This window comes from Nyctereutes procyonoides, unplaced genomic scaffold (assembly GCF_905146905.1).
Source record: "Nyctereutes procyonoides isolate TBG_1078 unplaced genomic scaffold, NYPRO_anot_genome, whole genome shotgun sequence".
Classification (NCBI taxonomy): Eukaryota; Metazoa; Chordata; class Mammalia; order Carnivora; family Canidae; genus Nyctereutes; species Nyctereutes procyonoides.
The window spans coordinates 32,579,784-32,605,593 of record NW_026575131.1 but is presented as its reverse complement, the minus strand read 5'-3'; the positions used below and the strand labels follow the sequence as shown (position 1 = coordinate 32,605,593).

The 25,810-nt window shown below is 44.9% G+C and overlaps 1 protein-coding gene across 1 annotated transcript in view; it reads left to right on the top strand.

Annotated features, from left to right (window-relative positions):
- Positions 1-25,810, top strand: part of FLNB (filamin B) — a 138,429-nt gene that overhangs the window by 30,319 nt on the left and 82,300 nt on the right.

Here is a 25,810-nt window from a genome sequence, read left to right as displayed (position 1 = left end):
AGTTGGTTTGTAGAAGAATGTATGTGCTTTCTTGTATTGCCAAGAATATTAATACATGCTGATTAATACAGATGCTTAAGAACCAGAGTTGTAATGAATTTTTACCTTATATTTATTTTCCAGGTGTTTGACTTGTTTAAAAAAATTTAAATTCTTGCAATAATGTAAATTTCCCTCCCTTTCCCAAATTCATTGGAAGCTTTCAATCCTCCAATACGAAAGAACAGTGTAGCAAACTCCCATATAACCTTCCCCTAAAATCTCCAATTGTTTTTGGTTTTTAAAAAAGATTTTATTTATTTATTGGGACGCTTGGGTAGGTCAGCAGTTGAGCCTCTGCCTTCAGCTCAGGGCATGATTGTGGGTCCAGGGATCAAGTCCTGTATTGGGCTCCCCGGGCTGGGGGGGAGCCTGCCTCCCTCTGCTTGTGTCTTTGCCTCTCTCTGTGTGTCTCTCATGAATAAATAAGTACAATATTTTTTTTAAGATTTTTAAAAATCTTTTTTTATTTGAGAGAGAGAGAGAGAGCACAAACAGGGGCGAGGGGTAGAGGGAAAAGCAGACTCCCTGCTGAGCAGAGAGCCTGATGCAGGGATTCGGGGGTCCATCCCAGGACCCTGGGATTATGACCTGTGCCAAAGGCAGGCATTTAAGACTGAGCCATCAAGATGCCCTTAGAATCTCCAGTTGTTAACATCTGGCCACATTCGTTGACTTTGTCACTCTCTAAGGATACACATCACATCTATCTCTTATTGAATCATTTGAAAGTCTCTAGCACATGGCATGACCTTCACCACCACCCAGCCCCCACCCAGTACTTCAGCAGGTTCTCTAAGAAAAAGGACACTTCCATAACCACAGTGTCACTGTATGCCCAAGAGGTTAACACTGATACAATAATATCTCATATAAAATTTACCCCAGTGCTCTCAAGTGTCTTTTATGGTCATTTTTTTAAATCTGGGAAACAATTAAAGATTACTTAATTGAATTTGGTTTCAAAGTTACTTCATCCTAACCTTTAATCTAGAACAGCTTCCCATCTTTAACATTTCTTGGTTTTGGTCACTTCTGACATTGACAGTTTTGAAAAAGCTAAGGCCAGTTGCCTTCTCAAATGTTATGTGCACAAGACTTCCAGGGTGAGGAGTGGTGGGGGCATGCAGGATGGTGGGGAGGGTCTTTAATAAAATGTACATTCTGATTTTGGAAGTCACTGTTGGGCCTGAGTCTGCATTTCTAGCAGGCTTCCAGCTGATGTCAATGCTTCTAACCTGCAGGCCACACTTGGAGTAGCAAGGCTGTAGAATATCTATATTTTAGATTTGTTTGTTTCCTCATGATTAAATTCAAGTTAAACATTTTTGACAAGTGCACTTCCAAAGAAAGCCATGAGTGTATTCCGTTGAATCACATCAGGAGGCACATCATGTCAATTTGTTCTGTTATTAGGGATGCTAAGTGCCATCTCTTGATTTGAACAGTTTTTGCCAGCACTTCACTGAGATGGTACCTTTCTCCTTGTAATTTTTTTAAAAGTTTTATTTTTAAGTGATCTCTACACCTGATGTGGAGCTCAAACTTAAAACCATGAGATCAAGATCAGTGCATGCTCTACTGACTGAGCCAGCTGGGTGCCTTTCTCTTATTGTAATTTAAAGTAACCATTGAGATTGCATTAATATCCTGGACCCCAACAATTTTCGCCCATTAATCAACTTTTTTTTTGGGAAAAGCATTTGAGTTATAATCTCTTGCTGGCAATACATGCCTCTTCTGTAATTTGCGATTGTGTGTAATATTTATTTTTTAAATGTAGCTAGTGGCAGATTGACTCCCATATGTATTGTAAACATTGCCTTTTGCATGTTCCCAAATTTGGAAGCTTTACAATCCTGTTTTGTATGATTTCCATGAGAAGTATTTACATCCCACAGACAAGGGTGGCATGGCTTCTTAAAAAAAAAAATCAATTAAATTTTTGAGTACCTCCTGAAGCTGCTTACCAATACCACAGCTGGGATTCTTAAGTATCTCACAGATTTCAGAAAATTGCTCTTCTTCTTCTTCTTCTTTTTTTTTTCTTTTGAAAATCATTCTTCTAAACTGGGCAGGCAATTCTTACATGTTACAAGCTATTCATTTTGATTCTTAATTTTTTAAAAATATTTTATTTATTTATTTATTTATTTATTCATGAGACACACACACACACACACACACACATACAGATAGAGACATAGGCAGAGGGAGAAGCAGACTCCTGCAGGGAGCCTGATGTGGAACTCGATCCCAAGACCCTGAATCACGACCTAAGCCAAAGGTAGGTCCTCAACCACTGAACCACCCAGGCGTTCCTTGGGCCCACCTTTCACCAGCACTGTGGCCTTGGGCGAGTGTCTGAGCCCTAGTTTCCCTATGAAATGGGAACGATAATAATGGGTCTTGGCCTTGTAGGTTTGTTGGAAGGATGAAAGGAGATGATCACAGTTGTGCTTAACACAGAGCCTGGTACACACTGAATGCATGATGCATGTTGATCGAATCTATTTTTTTTTAAGATTTATTTATTTATTTATGATAGAGAAAGAGAGAGAGAGAGGCAGAGACATAGGAGGAGGGAGAAGCAGGCTCCATGCTGAGAGCCCGACGTGGAACTCGATCCCGGGACTCCAGGATCATGCCCTGGGCCAAAGGCAGGCGCTAAACCGCTGAGCCACCCAGGGATTCCCTGATCGAATCTATTTTAATTTAAAACCTACAACAATGCATTTACTTGTTGATTATTTTGAAACACCCATGTTCTCATTTTATCACTGTTTATTCAATAAATATTAGCCCATATTATCAGAGGTTCTTTGTATAAAGTTTTGGTTTACTGCATTAATTTAAGAAATGACAGCACTAAATTATAGACATTTATTCTGTTCTGTGCTTGATATACATAATCAGACTGGGAGGTAGTGAATGGATTACCACTGGCCACTTTCAGCATCGTCATTATTCTAGAAATGAAGTCCTAACCGGGGAGATCCATTTCACAAAAGTCACCCAAGTTTATACTCTGTGCCACGCACTGCTCCTCCAATGCCAGGTATGTCTTTGCCCCTGGAGCTCAGGTATGGATGGTAGCTGAAGATCATCTATCTTTTCATGTAGGACTAAGGTTTTTTTTTTTTTTTTTTTTTCTGGCAGTGCATTGGCTGGAGGTGCATGGATTTTCTTGTGTAAACCACGTTCAAAATGCCTCATCTAATTTCTAGCTTTGACATCTTTAAGGTAGAGGAAGGACTCTTGCAGAAGCAGTGTGAGGGGATTCTGTAGAAACTCCTCCCTCATTTCTTTTTCTTTCTTTTTTTTTTTTTTTGTAAAGATTTTATTTATTCATTCATGATAGACACACACACAGAGAGGCAGAGGAAGAAGCAGGCTCCACACAGGGAGCCCGATGTGGGACTCGATCCCAGGACTCCAGGACCATGCCTGGACCGAAGGCAGGCGCCAAACCGCTGAGCCACCCAGGGATCCCCTGCTGAGCCACCCAGGGATCCCTCTTTTTTTTTTTTTTTAAGGATTTTATTTATTTATTCATGAAAGACACACAGAGAGAGGCAGAGACATAGGCAGAGGGAGAAGCAGGCTCCATGCAGGAGCCCGATGGATGTGGGACTCCAGGATCTCGCCCTGGGTCAAGGGCAGATGCTCAACGGCTGAGCCACCCAGGCGTCCTATCCTCCCTCATTTCTTGAGGTGATTTTTTTCTACATGTATTTCAACAGTCCCCAAAATGAAAGAGTTGCCAGTAAGTCACCTGTGGTTGCCAGAGAAAGCAGTTAAATTTGAATTTCAGAGAAACAATGAAATTACTCAGTATTCCAAAGGTGGCAAGCAATTCTCTCCTGTTATATGTCATTGAATGGGATATACACTAAGCAATTATTTACTATTTATCTAAATTCATATTTAACTCGGTATCCTGTATTTTATTTGCAAAATCTGGCAGTTCGTGATCCCACTGCCTGTTGGGGGTTTTCATGTTTGCTGCAGGGTAGTATTTGCAGTTTCGGGAGTGCCCTAAGAGAGAACCCCAGTGGCATCTCATCATGCTGTGGCTTTGGGCGCTAGGGTAGGGGCCAGATTAGTAATTAGCTAACCATGACCTCACCCGTGAGGAATGTGCTCTTGCTAGGTATTAGCGAGAGGTTTAGGCTCTCGGGAGCCATTGTCAGAATCCTGTCAGTGACATCACCAGCTGGAAAAGCCAGCTTCCAGGCCTCAGGAAAAAGCTCGAAAGACAGGGCTCCAGTTTTGGTAATAAATGGAAATGGATTTTCACAGGTGGGGTGTGGAGGAATTTGTTACAACAGGAAGCCTGATGGAGCCTCCAGCCGTGTGCAGCCCCCAGCCAAGTTTCTGGGTTCTGATGAACAACCAGAAGCTTCTAACGCGGCATGCGATTATACTGTTGGCCCAATGCCCTGGAAAAATTGGCTTGTTCTCGGTGAACACTCCAGGAGCTGTAAAAGGGGGTGTCAGGACTGCTTTGTAGCTCTGAGTGGGACTCTTATGGTGGGGAGGAGGGGAGGCTAATGTAGTAAGTGTTCATTATGCTGCTCAGAGTAGTTCTAGAAAATGTATACTTGGAACCATCTGGTCCCTCCACTTGGGGATGGAGGGCTTCGGGCTAAGGGGTCAAGTTGTCTGGATTTAGACACTCAGAAAAACCCTCTTTTACCTTGTTAGCTGGAAGAATTAGAGCAAGCTTTGAAATTTTCTTATTTTTAAAGGCTAATTTATTGTGGATGACCAGGCTGTCAGACTAGAAGGGGACCTGACTTAAATCAAGTGCTGAGTGTGGTAAATAACACCATTTAATTTTACTTGGAATTTCCTATAAAACATTCTGGGAAAAGATGGGTGCCAGGGTGGGGGCTCTGATCTCAAGGTTGGGTTTTGCAGTTCTGGTTTCTCTGGCCTGTTGGAGGCTCCGCTCAAGCAGTTGCCCACGGCAGTTCTGCCCAGCTCCAGTGCTAATGGCAGGCACACTTTACCAGGTGTGAAGACTTCCACTGAGCAGGTGGGGGGCACGGAACTCTGCTCCCGAAGGTCTGGCCTCCATCCCATTTGGCTTTCTTGTCTAGTTAGAATTCAGAAGCGTTGCCCCTGAGTTTCCAGGTTGGCTCTCATAATGGCAAGGCTGGGACAGATCCTCCTGAGTCTCCTTTTCTTCCACATCTTCCCCTGGGGCTCCACCACCCACTGGTCCAGTGGTCCACTGCCCACTGACCCTGGGCAGACAGCACAGCCTCCTGAAGCCTCCGTTTGGGCAGCTGTAAAGTGGCATGCCATTTGTGCCTGTCGCATGTGAAGTGCTGCAGCCAAGGTGCTCAGGTCCTGAGCTGTTACTCAGGAGGTGGCAGATATTGATTGGGCATTTTATTTTATTTAAAGATTTTATTTATTTATTCATGAGAGACAGAGAGAGAGAGAGAGAGAGAGAGGTGCAGAGACATAGGCAGAGGGAGAAGCAGGCTCCATGCAGGGAGCCTGATGTGGGACCCGATCCCTGGTCTCCAGGATCATGCCCTGGGCTGAAGGCAGGTGCTCAACCGCTGAGCCACCCAGGGATTCCCCTTGACTGGGCATTTTAGAGGAAGTCATCAAAAGGGTTGAGCCTGGGGGCACCTGGGTGGCTCAGTTGTTGAGCATCCGCCTTTGGCTCTGGTCATGACCCCAAGATCCTGGGATCGAGCCCCATGTCGGGGTCCCCATTGAGCAGGGAGTCTCCCTCTCCCTCTTCTGTTCTCTCTGCTTGTGCTCTCTGGCACGCGCATGTGTGCACTCCGTCTCTGTGTTAAATAAATAAAATCTTAAAAAATAAAAAGAGGGTTGAGCGTGAACCACTTTTGGGTATGCCTGGCCATTCATCATTCAGGACCTTCTGCGTCTCTCTAATCCCCCTGTAGAATGGGCATGCCTAGAGTCACCCCAGGAACCAAGGGCAAAATCTCTCCAATGGGCGACTAGATCCTCTGTGTTAGTTTCCATTACTAGTGGATATTCTTTAAAAAAAGGAAAAGTCAAAAATACAGTTCTCAAGAGGACCTTTCTGGTCCTCTGTTCACCATTGCAACCCATTAATTCCAAGGCACTGTCAGAATCCTTGTCTTTGTTAGAATGTTGCTTCATTGCTTTGAGACAAGTGGCTCATGATGTCTGTGAGCAAGACGTGGTTGACACAATAGCTTTGGGCTTTGAGTTCCTGGCTTCCTGGGTGCACTCACTTTCCTTTCTCCTTCCTGGGTCACCTCTCTTGGGGTCTGTCTGCCTCAGGCCCATTCCCAGTCAAGGAAAAGGTTGGCCTCTTAGGTGAGGGCTTTGGGGTGATCGGATTCAAATGGGGTCTGGTTGTTGATAGTGATTCTGAACCCTTAGAACCAGCTCAGAAGCTTTAAAAATTACTGATACCTGGCCCTACCTGAAGAAATCCTTACTTTGTTTTCTTTTGGGAAGAGCCACTGCTTTTTTTTTTTTTTTTTTAAGCTTTTCAGATGATTCCACTGGGTAGCCAGAGTTGAAGCTCAAGTGGTTGGTTTCTTTCTTTCTTTCTCTCTTTAAGATTTTATTTATTTATTCATGAGAGGCACAGAGAGAGAGGGAGAGGCAGGCCTCCTGCAAGGAGCCTAATATGGGACTTGATCCCGGATTCTGGGATCACGCCCTGAGCTGAAGGCAGACTGCTCAACTGCTGAGCCACCCAGGCGTCCCTCAGGTGGTTTCTATAAGCAACAGAGGTGTTGAGGCTTGAGAAGAAAGTTGGATATGTCAAGCGTGGGACCAAGGTCATGACCACCATTAATGGCAGAGCAACCCTCACCTGTCAGTGGGGAGAGATTCAGTTTACATTATATCTGTTTTATGTATAATTTGAATTGATTGTAATGGCATATTTTATAACTCAGGAAAATAGATAATAATCAGGAAAGGACATTCCATATATATCAGTATCAACAGGAGACGTGACTGAGATGCCCGCAAAGAAGAACTTCTTCCAACAGGGCTGCTGGAGTTCAAAGCCATTTTTTGTAACTAGGTTTAAAACAGCCATAGTCCACTCTTGAATTTCCTCAGTCGCTGCTCTCCCTCCTCCTCTCTGAGGGTGAGTTTGATTGCTAACAAAGGCCCAATCATTTGGCACCCAGCCTGGTGAGTAAGGCAGCTGAGTAAGAGGGGGAACAGGGCCTTGGGTCAGAAAAACTAGGATAATGAGTGGCCTGGCTGGATTTTCTTATCTGTTCAGAGAAGCCCTAGAAGCTGCAAAAGTTACAGTGTTGTGCGTGGAGTGGCTGTGACATTTATGGGGACGGCGGGTTGTTATCTGAGCAGCCAGGGCAGCACACAGTTTAGAGCTCTTGGACTGGCAGATGCCTGAAGTGTGCACTGACCCACCCCAAGTGGTTTCAGTGGTGGTGTGATCTGTGTGCTCAGAGGATGTTAGGGAGCACAGCTGTGGTATAAAAGCCATGTCCTTCCTGCCCAGAGATAGACCTATACTGGTGTAGGAATCCAAGGGTCATCCTGGTGTTTCTGTCCTGCTAAGTCTGATTTGTGTGCCTCCTCCACACCCTGTGTTCAGGAGGAGATTTATATGCACCCAGAAGCTGCCATTTATGTCTCTTAGTACTGTGCTAAGCATTCTCTATCCCTGCTAGGTGTAGATATTGTCAACCCATTTTACAGATGAGGAAAACTGAGGTTTCAGGAGGGTGAGATCTTGTGGTGGTAGAGTGGGATGTTAACTGAGTGGTCACATCCCTCTGTACTGCAGATTGGAAATCCACCTGGGCCTTTCTACTTTCATTTAGATTCCAGCCCTCAAAAAAATGTGATAAACAGGTTTTAATTAAATCTATTAATTTTAACAAGAATTTTTTTTTTAGAGACCGTTTGTATTCAGTACTTAGCTATAATTAAAGTGTGTTCATTTCATAGACTTAGGGAATGCTTATCACAGAGGTGTTGTGCTGGGGTGCCTGGGTGGCACAGTGGGTTAAGCGTCTGACTCTTGGTTTCAACTCAGGTTATGATCTCAGGGTTGTGAGATCAAGTCCCATATCAGGCTTCATGCTCAGCGTGGAGTCTGCTTAAGATTCTCCCTCTCCCTCTGCTCCTCCTGATTGTGCATGCGCTCTTTCTCTCTCTCAAATAAATAAATAAATCTTAAACAAATAATAAAGGTACTGTGGTAGGGACATGGTTTTATCTTCAAATATCTTAAAGTGAAGGAAAAGAAACAGAGAATTACTGCACAAGTCACTGTGGCATGCTTTGTTAGGAGAAGGTTCTTACAGTGCCTCCCAGAGACACATAAAGAGCAACAGTTTTCACCTGGGGTGTAAGGGAAGGCCTGTGGCAAGGGTGAGGTTGGTGAACAGTGGAGTTTAAAGGAGCAGATTCAGGAGACAGGATGTTCTGGGCTGCAGAACTGCTTGGGCCCATGAGTGGGAAGTGAATGCAGGGTGAGAGCACTTGGTATTACCCACTGTTTGGCCTCAGTGCTTAGTACTTACTGAGGCTGGGACCATCAGTTGTGATGTTGGCCAGAACCTCAGAAGGGATGAAGAGAGGCCTGAGGGGTACCTGGGTGGCTCAGTCTATATCTGCCTTCAGGTCAAGTTGTGATGTCCTGGAATCGAGCCCCATGTTGGGCTCCCTGCTCAGCAAGGAATCTGCTTCTTCCTCTGCCCTTCTCTCCCTGCTCGTTCTCTCTCTCTTCTCTCTCAACTAAATAAAAATCTTAAAAAAAAAGGCTTGGGTTTGACTGCGTAAACCTATCCACCAGCCACCTGTGACTGGTTAAATTAGTTAGAAAATTAAATGTACAATTTAGCATCTTAGTCACACTAACCACATTCCAAGTGCTCAATAGTATGGCTTGTGGTACCAAATTGGACAGTGAACATCTAAAACATTTCCATTATCATAGATAGTTGTGTTAGACAGTGGTGCCTAATCCGGCGCTCTGCCTGTTTTTGTAAATAAAGTGTTACTGAGACACAGGCTACACCCACTAATTTATGTATTGCCTATAGTCACTTTCTCATTACAACAATAGATTTGAATAGTTGCAACAGGGACTGTATGACCTGTAAACCCAAAAATATTTGCTATATGGTCCTTTACAGAAAATGTTTGCTGACCCCTGCCATAGACCATGTGGAGCAATGGAAGGTGTTCATGCTGAGAATAACATGATTGTAGTTCTGGCCTGAGAGGATAACTCAGTGATGATAGAAAGGCCATATTGGTTGGGAGACCCATTTGCAGTGACCTCCTAGGGTCACTCATGGGAATGAGAGTTGACCAAGGCCATGCCCTGACAGGTGCAGTTTCACTAAACTATGGCCCATTTCAGCAATCTGTTATTGAAGTCCTTTCATTTCTTGGTTCTAAAAATTTATTAATTGGATCCAGGAATTTTTTTATTTAAGATTTTTTTTTTAAGTAATCTCTATACTTAATATGGGGTTCAAACTCACAGCCCCGAGATCAAGAGTTACATGCTTTACTGACTGAGCCAGCCAGGCAGCTGGGAGCTAGGATTCTTAACTTAGTCTTAACCCCATTGGCTCCCTGAAGACTGTACTCACCTTTATACATAAAATCATTTAAATGGCGTTTCAAAGGAAACTAGTTATATTGAAATACATTTATCAGAAATAAATTTTTGGATATAGTAATATATGTATTTAGATGTTTAATAAGATCTAGAAATGAGTCCAATAACTGCCATGATTTTGATGTAGTGATGAGCATACAGGATTATTTTGAGATATTGTCAACACTATGATGGGAAAAGATCTGATTTTGCAGGTGACAGAAATCACAGGTGCTGCTAATACACCTGTATTTTATGGTGTACATTCATAATCGAACAATAGGCTACATATTAATTAGAGGGTACCAAAGGCAAAAATTTCACTGTTTTTCCTATTCAAGCTCATAGACCCTCCCCATGACATACCTTCTCCTGCAAGAGTCCCTGACTTAGTCCCTTATAGGAAGCTGTGACATAATTGAGGATTGTGGCTTGTCTTGCTCATTGTCCCAGACATTTGGCTTCCTAGTAGATCATGTAGGAAGTTCCACTTCTGTCTACTTTGTGAGACATTCTTTAGATATCAGAAAGCATGGGGCAGCCTGGGTGGCTCAGCAGTTTAGCACCGCCTTCAGCTCAGGGCGTGATCCTGGAGACCTGGGATCGAGTCCCACATTGGGATCCCCGCTTGGAGCCTGCTTCTCCCTCTGCCTGTGTCTCTGCCTCTCTCTCTCTCTCTCTCTCTCTCTCTCTCTCTCTCTCTCTGTCATGAGTAAATAAATGGGGTCTTTAAAAAAAGATACCAGAAAGCATGATGCCAAGGAGAAAGGAAATGTATCCAAGAAGGCTGAATCTTTTTTTTTTAAGGATTTTATTTATTTATTCATGAAAGACACAGAGAGGCAGAGACAAAGACAGAGGGAGAAGCAGGGTCCTCGCAGGGAGCCCAATGTGGGACTCGATCCAATCCCTGGACCAGGATCACGTCCTGAGCCAAAGGCAGACGCTCAATCAATCGCTAGCCACCCAGGCATACCAAGAAGGCTAAATCTTGAAGGGTGGCTAAGAAAACCACTCAATGAAAGTGGGAGAGGAGGGCATTCCAAATAGAGGGAGCAGCCCTGGGTTCTGCCAACAGTGGGACCACGGACCAGGGCATGTGGGGCCAGCCAGCTGGGGACACCGGCAGAGGCCGGCTGGGGGAGCCTTGGGTCACTGTTAGGGAGTTCAGACTTCATAAGGCGTGCTTCATAAGGTCCTGTTCCCTTAATACATCACGTGCTTTATGACCTTAGGCCCTGAGCCCATCCTATCAAATACAATAAAACACACCCTCTCTTACACTAAAAAAAAAAAAAAAAAAAAAAGCGTTTTGTGCATGTGTTGTAAAATAATTTGAAAGATTTAAAAAAAAAAGAACTTTTGTTTTTATTTATTTGTTTGCATTTGCTGTATTATTTAGCCATGACTCCTTTATTTTACAATTGACTGATTTCTTAGCAATTTTAATGTCTACTTTGGAATTCTTGGGATGTGAAAAAATGAACCTATAACTCATTTTCAAATGTACTGAAATTTCTGTAGATATCAATCATAGATCACAATTAGTGAGGAAGATAATGCTAATCCAGGCATTTAATAAAACATTTATTAATTTCAGTTTCTTTTCTTTTTTTTTTTTAATGTTTTGGAACCAATTCCTCCCCCCTAACCCTCCAACTTTCAAATTGTTTTGCATGTCACTGAGAAGGAGCTGTGTGTGTGTGTGTGTGTGTGTGTGCGCGCGCGCGCGCGCGCCTAAGGGCTGTGAGGTGGCCCTGCTGGAGCTTGTGGAAAAATTTTGGGAAGAGTTAAGAGTTCCTGATCTGTAGATTGAGACAGAGTGGCTAGTAAAGGGGGGCCTTCTATTAGCTGAGGGCTGCTGTGCTAGGGATCAATTTAGAAGTAGCCAGGGAGACTGAGGGAGGGAAAGGTTTTGGTGGGAGATGGTGGTCAAGGATGAGTCCACTTGGGTTTGGTAGTTGGTTGACTAAGTTGGTGGTCGTTTGGTAGGTCTGTGAACCACTGGTTTCTGATCAGTTTGTCTGGTTGATTGTTGGTTGCTAGGTGCATTGATGAGTGGGTGGTTGGTTGTTGATTGGGTAGTAGGTGGCAGTGGTCCCTTACCCCCCCCCCCACCTGCCACCTTTTGCTTTTCTTTCCTATATGATCAGCATCATGCTAGGTACTAGAATTACAATGATGCTAGAGACAGCTTGCTTGCTCCCTGTCTGTAGAATGCTTGGATTACAGTTGGCTAAGTCTCAGATTCAGATCCAGCACTTACACAGAAGCTTAGAGAGTGGATTTAATTAGCACACAAGCTGTGTGGCTCATTGCTATATTCGTATGTTTATGAGTATGTCATCCTTAAGTAGCACTAGGAATGCTACTTGGATGTGTTTCAATTATTATATAAATAATTTTTACTAGCTTTTACTAAATCCCCTGCCCCCACCATCTCCCTCCCTCCCCCCCATTACAGGAAGTTTAGAGCTAAGTGGCCATGGGGTGGGGCTTCTGGAAAGTTTCCCCTGTTCACATAATTTGATACTGCAATTGGTCCCATCAGGACAAACTCCCCTCTTTTCTGCTGCATTAAGCACTGGTCCAAATTACCAGGTTTCATCTCTGACTCTTCCCACTTGGTAATACATTGTCTGCGGATAAAAATTTTGACATTAGAAGCTCTAAAGCAAACCCAGTAAAGAGGAGGCTGCTTTTGGCCTGGATCCCTCTAAATCATTACCTGTGTTTAAGAATTGCAGTTTGCACCGGAACAGTAAGATGTTTCTAGTGTAGTTTTTAAGTGAGTTAGGGTATCACCAGAATTTCATAAACATCGTAGTTAAGAGATATACTTCCCTTAATCCCCCTCCCTTTAGCCCCCTTCGTTAGGAGCGATGTTTTGAGAACCCAATTCTATTACCCTTTATCTGCAAAATTCATTGGTTCCAAGTTACAAGGTTTTATTTTTTTTTATTTTTTATTTTTAAAGATTTATTTATTTATTTATTCACGATAGACACAGAGATTGAGAGAGAGGCAGAGACACAGGAGGAGGGAGAAGCAGGCTCCATGCTGGGACCCTGACACGGGACTTGATCCCGGGACTCCAGGATCGCGCCCTGGGCCAAAGGCAGGCGCTAAACCGCTGAGCCACCCAGGGATCCCGCCAAGTTACAAGGTTTCAGATTCATAATCACTACCACCAAAATAGTTGTAGATCAGAGAAAGCCTCAATAACTTATTTCCTGTCATCTTCCTTTTGCGCCCCTTGCCTGTCTCCTTCACTCCACATCTACCAGTTTTATAAAATATAATCTCCAGGCCTATGAGTGTTCAGGAAAAGTTTGTAGATGTGAAGGGCAGTTTGAGGTAATATTTCCTGAAGTATCTTCTGGACACTATTAAAGTCCTTTGAGAGTGTATTAAAAAAAGTTCCCTAATTCAGAAAGTTGGGAAATGCTGTGTAGCACCCTAGTGCTCTTAGAGATCCTCAGTGTGCATTTGCATTGTATACATAGACCACATCTTCTTTATCCATTCATGTTTTGATGGACACCAAGGCTCCTTCCACAGTTTGGCTATAAAATTTTTCAATTCCATATATCCCCAGCTTATTTGACCACAGGAGCTATTGTCTTAGAAAACCAGCTAATGTCTTTTTGAAGATATGTTACACAAGATGACAGTAGGTGTTACACAAACTTAATTTAAAAATTGTAACTGTAAAAAAAATTGTAACTGTTATGTATTTTCACATGTAGTGTAAAAATAACATGACTAGGGTATGTTTTTTATATATATACACATGTATACATGTATATGTAAACACATACATATATATGTAAATTTTATGTGTGTGTGTGTGTGTACATAAATAAACTAGGCTGAGGGAAAAAAAATGTGAATTGATTTAAGGGAAACAACTCCTGGTAAATGGTCCAAGTGGTAAAAGGATAGGACCAAATTTATGAGTGTGGCCAGAGGGACAAATCTTCTTCAAGGCCAAGTTTAGCAGAGTTGGTGTTTTGCTAAGCCAGGAGGTGGCTTCTAACTCAAGTGCAAGACTCTTTAGATAAAGAACTGGTACTGAAGACCCTTGGCCATGGGGCAGCAGGTCTTCAGTAACTGCCAGCTGTGGCTAGGGTGATGCCTTTGATATTCAGTATGTGTCACTCGCTTGCCCTGCACTTGGACACTATATCTCAGGGATATACATCTCAGGGATGTTGGAACTTGTTCCCATTTTAGCAGAAAAGCTGACCTGCTATGTGCCTTGTCTGTTTATTTTACCACTATGGCCGTTTATTGTGGGACAGAGTTCAGGGGCACGGTGATAAATCTCTTTCAGGATGATGTAACCCATTTATTTCCTATTCAGCTTTTGCCAGTTTAGAAGGCCTTTGTAATATTATGTCTGTGTAGGAGCCTTTTCCTTTGCAGCCGCATCCTGGACTCCAGGTGGAATGGTCAGCAGCAGATTCTGGAGCTGGGTGACCTAGATTCAAATCCCATTCCACTACTTATGAGCTGCATAACTCATCTTTATCTGCTTATCATTTTTTAAATCTGGAAAATGGGACTAACAGGGGTACCTCCTAAAGCAGCCACGAGAATTCAGTGGACCAGGCCCTCACATATAACTGAGCGGATGGGCCTCTGCATCATGGGAAGGACATTCTTAGGGAGGGTGCCAAGGAGGGAGTAGGAAGGGATCAGGAAGGTGGATAGTTGATTTGTTTGTTTGTTTGTTTGGCTTGCTAATAAGCATGTCCAAAGGCAACCAGGTGACTCCCATCTTCTCATATGGTAACCATCAACATCTTCCACTCTTCTAGCAAGCTGTTTGGAAATGGCAGAGGCTATCTCCTGAGGCAGGAAGACTGCTTGTCCAGTAGAGTATGTGTGGCTGAGGACCGGGAAGGCATTTGGATGGCCACTGTGTGACAACTGAGCAGAAGTGGTCACCAGAAGGACAGCCACCCAGTCCTGCAAAGCCTCCACGTATTCATTTGTTACTTGTTGACAAGCGACCTCAAACATGGTGAAAATCATACGCAGTCTAAAAGGATAAGACTGGCTCCCTCGCACTCCCCCTCACCCCCATTCCCTGTTCCTTCTACCCAGAAGCAAATGCAGTTGGTGAACCCAATTATGTCATTGCCTGGCCACCCCTTTACTCATAGGCGAACCTACTATACAGATTGCTTTCATCATTTGATAAACCCTGTCAGTTTTCCCACATCAGTGCCTTCTACCCACAAGCAGTTCTGTTAAATGAAGAATTCCTTCATGTGTACATTATATGAGTTTCTTTTGGGAGGTGTCACAATTTATTATAAAAGTTACACATGTAATTTAAACTGGGAAAAGAAACTCAGACAACACAGGAGCGTGTCACAAGAAAAAAAGAGAAAGCTCGTCTTTTGCAATCACCCCAAGTCTTCTTCCCAGAGAGAGCCAGTGAACACAGTTGGATGTACATGCTTCCAGATTTTTCTGTTCAGATGCAGAGGCATGCCTTTTCCAAAACAGAATTATACATTCTATGCTTTTCTACAATTGGTCCTGTTCCCTTAATACATCACGAAGGCCTGTCCCTATTGGAACAAATATATCTTTCTTATTCTTTTCACTGCCTCCTATTACTCTCTTATTTGAATGTTCTGTAAAGTTTATTTAACCATCTATTTGTGGGGAGGCATTTTTATACCTTGTTTTTGGTTTTATTCCCTCATGATATTATGGTAATGAGCTGCTTTCATGGTTAAAGAACACTTCAGTATCCAAATATCTCCCTCCCCCCATTAGAGAAAGGAATCCCGTTAGGGAACTTTCTTGAATACTTTGTGCTTCATATTGAATTTATTGACCTTGCATTTAATTTTCTGTCAACAGTGGCCCAGGCAGGCTGGCCCCTGCAGACTGCTCAGGAATCTGCTGGAGGAGTTGGGGTGGCCTGCAGATTTTAGCAAACTGCCAGTTCATTCAGGCAGCTCACTGAGCAGAGAACATCTTGATTCTATCAGCCTTAATCCTGGGTCCCTGATGGGGGCTGGCTCTTGTGGTCGTTAGCAGATGGAATGCTTGTCTGTGTTGGAAGGCATAGTTCTGGGGTATTTGGCTCTGAGCGATCTTGAACCAGAGTTGAATGGCATTGAATCTCTGACGATATTATAAAGGGGCACTGTTAGTCCTCGAACTTGCGTGTGTTTATAATGTTACAGTAATAATAACAGTAGCTGTACTGGTCTCTGCTGATATGGTGGGTCCCTCATCGAGCAAAACGTGACTTGATTTACTGTATTATCTGACAAGCCCTTGACCTGGTGAGTTCAGCTCTGACTCTCAGCTTACAGGTGACCCACCAGAGTTGGGTGGCCAGTGAGTAGCTGTGCTGGGAGGGAAACCAGGCCTCCCTCAACCCTGCCTGCCCCATCGCCGACGCCCTCGATGTCCCTGGCCCTTGGGTTACTTGGCTAGCGATTATTCCAACAAGTGAGCTCCCCTCCGTCTGGGTGGGTTAAGTCCTGCCCCCACGTCCACGCTTTTCCCTCGGGGATGCTGGTGGCATGGAATTCTGGCCCCAAAGAGGAGCCTGGTGTCTGGGCTGAGCAGGCTCCGTTGTGGTGGGTGGCTTGTGTGTCCGGAGGCCTCCTTGTATAATTTTGGGTTGGAGATTCAAATTCGGGGGTACAGATCCGACAGTGGGGAGAACTGTCTGAAAAGCATCAATACAGGTAAAGCAGGGAACGTGCCCCTCCCTGGATCTGTCCTTTGAGAATTTCTTTTCTTCCAACTTTATCCTTTTTCTGTTGGTAATGATGGGAGCCAGCAGTTATAAATTATTTGGAATTTCCCTTAGCTTGGTCCCTATTCGAGACTTTAAATTGGGAGTTTTGTTCTTTTTATGACTTCACAATCTTTGGGCAGGCTGCCATTTCTGTAACGGGCTTATATGAGTTGTAACATGAGGTGAGCTACGGGGGTGGGGGGATACAAACTGATTTCTCCCCTTTCAAACCAAGGACACCACCTTGATCTTTTTTGTAACAAGGCTCAACTTTTATGTGTCCACAATGGAAGGATGAATACCTGTCCTAGTCATCAGCATTATCATCTTTTACTTTTTACTCTTAATTATAAAAGTAAAAAAACAAAAACAAAACTAACCTCAGGAAACAGCTTAGAGCCTGAGAGACAAAAGGCAAAAAAGGAAAGTTTTTTTTCTTTTTTCTCTGAAAAGATCTTCAATGTTTTGCCCTGGGGCAGGGTTGCAGGGGTGGGGGGGTGGTTGCGGATGGGGTGGCAAATGATTTTCATTATAATTTGTTGTCATCTCTTTGTGGAGTGTTGTGGAGCCAATTTAACTTATTATCTTACATAAAAATATCATTTGCATCCAGCTATGGGCCTGGCATTCAGTAGGCAGGAGGTATTTGTTGAGTACAATAACAGATGAATAGAACAACTTGAGCTTCATGTACGTAAGTGACCCTAATTTCTATTCTCCAGGGAAAATGTGGAATAATAGGTTTGGGAAATGAAGGCAGAGCTGTATCATCTGCCATCTTCCCTGACTTCCCATGCTGAGCAGTAGGGCATGCATGACGGACCTCCCAGATGCTGGGACACTCGAATCCCCAGTTCCTAGGGTGTAGTAGAGGCTGAGTCATGACTGAGACACGGGGACTAAAATAATCCATGTCTGACTTCTGCTTGCACCACCCAGGCCTTGTGCTGTCACTTTCTGTGCCTTCTATCCACGTTTTTCAGCCAGAAGCCTTTTGACGGTTTAGGGACCGTGACAATGATCGGAGTAGTTATAGAGGCCCTGCCTGTGTTCCCTTCTGAAGCAGACCACTAACTGGCTCTGGGTCGTGGGGCTGAGACCCTTCCTGGGGCTCAGTCTCCTCATCTGTGAAATGTGTGTTCTGTTGCGCCCCCTGAATACAGCTGTCTGGCATAATGTGCATTTCAAGTAGGGAGGCTTAGGCTTAAGACAACAGAGAGAATGGGGTTGAAATCTAGGTTCTCCCCTCTGTTACTTGTGGCAAACGCCTCTGTGGACCTCTGTCTTCTCATCTGTAAAATCAGATTATCAGATTAACCATAAAAACGACTCTCCTAGGGTTGTGGTGAGTGGATGTGGGGTGATGCACGTGGCACAGGGCCTGGCCCTGGGGGAGGGGTTGGAGGTCTGGTAGAGAGGGAGCTGTTCTAGTAGGGTTGCTCTTGATGTAAGGAGGGGAGGGGCTTAGGAGTCTTTCCAGTTGGCTCCTCCTGCCCTCACACTTTTTCTCAGAAGGGTCAACCGATGGGCTGCGCTTGTGTGCGCAGGATGAGCCACGAGCTGTTTCGGGTGAGGTGGTCTTGCCACATGACAGATCCCTGAGCTGGAGTACTGTGTTTCAGGTGAGCCTGAGCTGGAGTCAGAAGGTGACCGAGACCTCCTTTCACAGCCAGCGTTTATTATTTCAGCTGGACATGTTCTCAGAGTCATCCTGGCTGGAAGCTTGCTGAGAACTTCTGAGCTCACAGTGGGGTTTCCCAGCACCTCCCAGTGGCTGGACTCTGGGCTCCTCCACTCCCTGCTGAGGCCCAGGGGTCCCTGGGGCGCTTATCGTACCACTCATTTAGGAGGCCTGTGGCTTTGAGATCATAAACCTCGTGTAAAATACATTGCTTTGACCGTGTAAAATACATTACATTTTTGGAATGTCTTTCCTTTTTTCCTTCTTTCTTTAATCCTTACAACAAGGCTAGAATCCCTGTTCTAACTTTTTAAGGCTATCCCAGGAATACTAGTTGGAAAGGATTTAGTAAACTCTAGGCTTGTTAATATACCTATCTTATGTAGTCTAGTGTGACTTTGTTGCTGGATATAAAGTAATTCCCAGAAGTGATAAGAACTTTTCAAAAGTGGCATTTGGTTGGAAGCCTACTTGGTGATACAAATGCAGCTTTTTTTTTTTTTTTTTAAGATTTTATTTATTTATTCATGAGAGACACAGAGAGGCAGAGACATAGGCAGAGGGAGAAGCAGGCTCCATGCCGGGAGTCCGATATGGGACTCGATCCTGGGACTCCAGGATCATGTCCTGGGCCGAAGGCAGCCGCTCAACTGCTGAGCCACCCAGGTGTCCCGCAAAGGCACCTTTTAAATAAAGGATGCCTCTTAACCAGAAAATCTGGTGCTTGGGATATTTTAGGAAGCAGGATGCTGACCAGAGTATCTGTGATCTGAATGTTCACCCAAAACTCCGTACCAAAATAAAAATAGGGGCACCTGGGTGACTCAGTGGTTAAGTGTCTGGCTTTGGCTCAGGGCATGTTCCTGGGGTCCTGGGATTGAGCCTGCTTCTCCCTCTGCCTATGTCTCTGCCTCTCTCTCTGTGTCTCTCATGAATAAATAAATAAAACCTTAAAAATAAAAATAAGGTATTTATGAAATAATTTGTTCCAATTATTCCAGGCAAAAGTTGTTCAACAAGTGAGAGAAAACAGAAGGAATAGTTGGCAAAGTAGGAAATTTGAAGTCTGAGGTTATGCATGAAGAATGTGTTATGGGCCTATAGTAGAAATCTCAAATCAGGGATCTGGCAATGTTTACTCAGTTCTGCTACAGAAGAATCCCAGCCACTGCTCCCCATGCTGTGCCCAGGGCAGGCACGGCCAATCTGAGTGATTCTACCTCACTGAGTGAGCCTCCATTCCCTGTGCCTGTTCATGGCAGATCTTGATAATAGATTTTCTTGCCTGCTGACCCCAGATAGGGCCTCATAATCTTTCTCAACACACTGAAAGGGTTTTTACCTCACATGCCAATGCCATTTGCCACCCCTGGTCTATTATGCCATCTCTTGAAAAATTACTGATATAAAAAGGCCTTCCACATGGTCTCGTGATTAGCTGAACCCTAACATTGTAAGGTATAAAAGTTGTTAACTCAGGCAGCTCCTTTGTCATCCTTAAGAGTTCCTGAGGATGACAAAGGATCGGAAATCCAGCTGACCTGAGTGCCTCCATCCACCCTTACTTTATTGTGGTCTGTATTTCATCTTACCGATAGAAATAGGCCCATGTGACTCCAGGACTGCAAGGCCCAGAACATGCTCTTGTTATAATTAAACTGCTGTAACAAAGAGTTTTTTTTTTTTCTTTTTTAACCCAAATATAGTGACTTTTTTCAGCATTCAGGTTGGCAGGGCACCATATTCTGGGATCCAGGTTCCTTCTGTCACCTTGCCTGGCCTCCTCTAGGGCAGGTCAAAGCTAAGTGACTGTCATGTCAGGAGCTCTGGCTGGCAGTAGCAGGGAGTGCTTGGAGGAGGCGTGTTCCTGCCCAGGGCCCTAAAGTGATGTCACACTTCCTTCTGCTCACTGCCCACTGGCAAAGCAGCCATGCTGCTGAGCTGCAAGGGATGCTAGGAAAGGCCATTCAGCTGAAAGCCATATGCTTGGGAGAAGGGGGGAGGAAGGGATTTAGTGGCCTTCATGCAGTACCCCTCAATCATCAGCAGTGTGAGTCACCAAGTTGTAAGTCTGGCTTGCCTTTTGATGGTTTCAGGCCCTATAGGAGGCCCTAGCAGGAGAGAAGCCAGCCAGGCCCCTTCATCCTGCCCAGACACCTCTGGGCAAATCCAGACACCTCTGGGCAGGTACTCTGTCCTGCCAAGGTACATAGTCCATCATCTGTAGTATGAATGGAAGGACTGTTACACCCCCAGAAATGCACCCCAATTCTGGACAGCAGGCTGATATGGTTCTTCCTCCTCATGGTATCTGAGAACCTGAAGACAGTGATGAACTGCCTTCTTTTAGGTGAGGGTGCCCTCTTGTTTGGATGACCGAGGCCAGCAGTTCAGCTACAGTCTGTGGAGGCTGGGAAAGAAGGCTGGATGGGGAGAAACCAGATGCCAGTGAGCTCCAGTTCTGCTGCCTGGATCCTGGACCCAGGTGATCTGAGCATTGCAGTGTGGGGTTACCTCAGGGCAGCCCTTCACAGGATGCTGCTGTGGTTGGCTCCCCCAAGCAGTCAAGGCTGACAGGAAACCCCAGTGCCAACATGGAGGTCACCACCTTTAACTACTAAGCTTTCACTTTTCCCTTCTGCCTTTGTCCTCCTTGTCTCAAGTTTGATAAAAGCATGATGAAGCCAGTGGTGGTAAAGAATAATAGTAATAACGCTAGCATTTAATTATGACTGAGTGTGTGTGTGGGGGGGGTTCTGAGTGCTGGGCATGTGTTATCACGTGCAGGCTTCCCAGCAGCTCTGTGCTCTCATTCCAGCATTATCCCCAGTTTCCAGGGAAAGTGACCGAGGCACACTAGGACCGGATCACTTGGCCAGGGTTCTATAGCTGGTGGTGGTGCCGAGCCCACACTCACGGAGCCTTAGTGACCTCTCCAGCCGACATCCTGTGCCATGTGCTCTGTTTCCTGCCGGGGGTGCGAGGTGGCTACAGTCTGGAGCAGGTTAGAATTCTGTCTGAAAGTCTGTGCATGGATTTTTGCATCTGCTCAACAAGAGGCAGCTCTGTCTCATAGAGCAACAGAGAAGAGAGGGCAGGGAGCCGTGCATGTGGCGGCCGTCCCCCAAACAGCCAAGTGTCCACGCTTAGGGGAGCAAATTGACCTCTTCTTGCCTTTGTGGAGCTGATGCTTTGAGCAGGGAGGCAGACATGGCAGGTGGTTATTTCAGCACAGCTGTCATTTCATTTCACCAGAAGAGAAGGGCACATTTAACCAGGGACCTAGTCTAGTTTTGCAGAGTTGGATATAGGCGAGGCATTAACCAGGTCAATAGAGTTGGGGAGAGAGTTCCAGGCTAAGCCAGCTGAGGCCAGAGATCCAGGTTAACCCTGGGCAATGTGAAGTTGAGAAGTCAGGAACGGGCCAGACTCTTTTGGGCTCCTTTTTGTACCATATTCTCTTTCAGGGACGTCTGGCAAATTATCAGTAGTTGAGTTCCTGGATGGTTCTTGGTGTCTATCTGTCTATCTGGGGAATCTCAGGCCATATTGGTTTCCCTAAAGCACTAAGCGCTGAAGTGTCCCCGTGGTACTTACCCCATGTCCTAGGTTTACTGCACTGTGTGGGTCAGCCTCCTCCAACAGGAGAGCAGGGATCTCAGAGACTCACTACCCTTCTAATGAATTGCTTGGCTCAGAGAAGTGACACACTGAACATATCCTCCTCCTCTTAATTCATAAGGTACTATCTTTCCTTTTGTTTCCATCTTGCCTGCAAACCTGGGATTATAGGGCCTGGGCTTCTGGTTCTGGGGAGGTGTGCTGGGCACATGGCAGGTATTCAGCTGTGAGGTGAATGAGTAAGAAAGCAGAGGCAGGTAATATTAAGCACCTACCCCATACGTGGCATTGTACTCAACTCTTGGCATTCTAGAACCCACCTGCTCCTTCCTAACAGCAAAGGTGTTGACTGTGATCATTTCCATTTGGTAAATGAGGAAATGTAAAGCCCAGAAATGACGAACAGATTGTTCAAAGTGGCATAGCTAGTTGAACCGCGGGTTCCAGAGCCTTGCAACCATTGTTGCCACAACTGCCTCTCAGAGGGTAACAGAGATGAGATGGTGAGGAGCAGAGTATGTGGCCAACTCTTCTTCTCTAGGAGGCCAAATCATGGAGTATGGCCTGGGTGCTTTACCCCAAGCATCCTAGAAGGAGCTTTTCTGAAATGTCTACATCTCCTTGATTCCTGTAGTCCTGTGTTAGCTGTTTCTGACCTAGCAGCAAGCTGCTGCATTGTGGCTAATGGATGACCTGCTGTTCTTAGGAGAGCAGAAATGTGGGATGGTGTTCACTCAGGCCTCTCCTCCCAGCCTCCCACCATGCTGCTCTCAGTAATGGGAGGGGAGGTGGGCACAGTGAATGTGGCAGGCACATGCCACTGGTTGCATGGATCCTGCCCTCCTGATATGAGAGAGGGAAAGAGCACCATCTCCCTTCCTCAGAGGAACTTGTCTACATAGTAGATGTTTCCATGATGCTTCCAAAGATTGCCTAAAAATAGCTGGCTCCCCCCACCACCATTCCATAAGTGTGCCCGTTCCCGACTACTGCTCAGAGAGGACTTAGGAACCGGTGTACAGAAGTGACGTGAAGACATTCCATCCTAGAATTTGCAGTAGCTCAAATTAACTTTCTAGCTATTAAAAAAAAAAAAAAAAGAAAGAAAGAAAAAAAGCTGCTGCCCTCACTTAGAAGCAATGCTGGATCATTTTAAGTAGTTCCAGAGGGTGTGTGTGGTTTGAGGGTCAGTGTTGTCCAGAACCAGGACCAGTTACATGGGAGCTGTGATTGGTTGGATCTGGGGAGGAGAAACCTGTGGCCAGGTTCCAACCCACCAACAATCTAAGCAGATTCTAGGAGGTCCGGCAGGCGTGGCGGGTGTTGGCTTATTTTATTCTAGAAAGAGGCTCTCAATGAGGTGGAATCCTGCCAGAGAGTCTTCCAGTTGACTTGGCCTTTCCTCCTTTTACATTTCTGTTCCGTGTTTATATTCGACATAAACATCACAGAGTACACTCACATTTGAAAATCCTGTAGTCTGCTGCGATGGTCCGACATTGACACTGTAATGCTGTGTAGCATTTCATTTTTAAGGCATTGGGAGTCTCCTGTTTCATGTGGGTGGGAAAGAGGGAGACCTTTTGGGCAAGTTGCCATCTTTTTATTGTTCCAAGAGTTCGGTAAAGCATTTGAACCTTCACCTGTCAAAATCACTTTTGGAACAAGGACTGTTCTTTCTCCAGCTTCTTAGAATAGCAGAACCAAAGTATCATTTATCCCAATGAGACCTTAATGGGGGCTTTCCCGTTTGGACACCCACTTTGAATTCATTGGAAACAGAAGTTCTGGGCATTGTATTTTTCATAAATTTGGCCCAGACTTTTACTGGGTCATATTTCCCCCAAAATCTTTTTCAAAAAAGACTCATGTCTCATTCCTTTAGACCAACATGTGTAAGCTGGTAAAAATAGAGCAAACTGGTTTCATGTTTTGATTTATGGATAAGATCTGCAAGTTTGCATTTGAAAAGCGTTTAACACATAATTCAGGAAAGTTAAATTTTGCAGTCTGATGCTTGTGGCTGTATGAGACTTTTTGGCTTGTTCAGATCCTGCCTGGTGTAAGACCAGACCCTACCTGGTCCACCATGGGTACCCTAACGTAATCGTTAGGTCACACTCAAACTTTACTCTCCTCGTGTTCTCACCCGCCACCTTCTGAGGACTGCCCTTTTCCCTTTAGTTTGAATAAAGGAAACTGGCATGGAAAATCATTTGACCTGGAATTTCTTATGAGTGGTAGGTAGTAATTCCGTAATCAATAGCACTTCAAAGACAACCTTATAACAGGACATCTAATCAAAAAAATTCTGTCACAGTCAAGGACTGTCACTTTGAGAAACATATGGTCTGGTGGGATGAATTCCTTGACTGTCCAAGTTCTGTGCACGGTCAAGTGTTTTATGCAGATGCTTGCTTCTTTATTGACCATAGGACCTCAGAAGTAGATAGAGGTGGCTTCATGGTCATGCACTATAGGACCCTTCCCTGAGAAGGGTTCTGTGCTTGAAATGCTGAATACTTTTTGGACAAGGAGTCTTGTATTTTCATTTGTGGCGGGGCCTCGAGTGTTACATGGACTGTCCTGCTTAAAAGTTATTATACAGTTCACTCCAGAGAAAATCTCTGGGCACCTTAACTTTGAGTGAGGAGTGCTCGAATATAGATTGTCTTACCAGCTGTTCCTGATAATCTTTACTCTGTACAGTTTGACATGATCAACTTTTTTCATGACTGAATCTGCAACCATGAAACTACCTTTGGTTTTTGTGGGTTTGGGTGTGCCCTTTTAAGAGGATCTTTTCTTGTAAGAGGACTGACAATAAACAGGTTCATTAAAAAAAAAGCCTCCACCCTTTTGATTTTAAGTGGCATGCTCTTTACTCCTTATCAGCATGTGTGTCTATTTCTCATGTGGTTGGAGTTGGGTTTCATTAAGTGCAAGCTGGCGTGTGTTTAACCGACATTCAGGTGGTTTGTGGTGGGTGGGTGGGTGGGACAGGGTAAAAAGAGCTCTGAGATGACAAAGGCTCAGTTACTCCCTAGCAGGTGCTCATAGTCCTGGAATGGGGGCTCAAGAGGCTTGGTTTTTGTCTTGAGGGGGCTGTGGCACAGTCACACATGTGCTGGTGGGAGTGAAGCACCACCAACTGTTGGATCTGGCCCTTGAATGAGCTAGGGATTATCCCACAGGAGGATGGGGTGAAGGGTCTTCCCCCTCAAAGAGAATACAGATCACAGGAAGAGGTCCAAGGGGTTCGAGGCAGAATGTGGTCCAGGAATGAGGGGTCTCTGAGTCTGGAGTGTGAACTATGGTGGGAGGGGGTGACGGGTGAAAAAGCAGGTTAAGTTTGGGGGTTCTGAGAGTGCTGTGTGTTTAAGGAGTTTGAATGTGGGGCAGTCCGGACCATTGGTGAATTTGAAAGCACAGAAATACCTGATTAGAAAGATAGTCCTGAGGGTATGTGAACACAGTTCAGTTTTATGGCTGTTGAGGACTCTGAGAAAGGGGAGGAGGAGCCACATATTTACTGGGAAGGTGGAGAAAAGGATTTGCCAATAGATGTAGGTAGAAATGTTGTAGAAACGACAACCTTGGGTTTGAGGGAGAAATCCCTCAAAGATGGCTCTAACATTTTCAGCTTAGGGTCTAGAATGGGGAGGGGGAGGTTGCAACAGGGGAGTTTGGTGGAGAAAGGGTGGAGGAGATGGAGGAGGTAGCGGAAAGCAGAGAGAGGGAGAGAGATGGGGTGTAGATAGGAAGGGAAGTGTGTGGGGAGGGGGAGACAGATGGGGAGATAGTTGAGAGGGGAAGTATGGGCAGGATGCAGAGGGAGAAAGTTAGATATGGGGGAATAGATGGGGAAGTGTGAGGGGGGAGGTAGAGGAGGAGAGAATGAAAGAGGGAGGAGATTTTGTTGATAATGTTCGTATTTTGATGACATAGGTAGAGTTTGGAAAGAGACCCAGGACAGAGGGCCGCAGAGAAGCCAAGAGTAGAAGATAAAAACCAGCAGCAGTGAGATTCCTAGAGGATTCCTAGAAGGGGCCTGGGTTTGGCGTGTTCT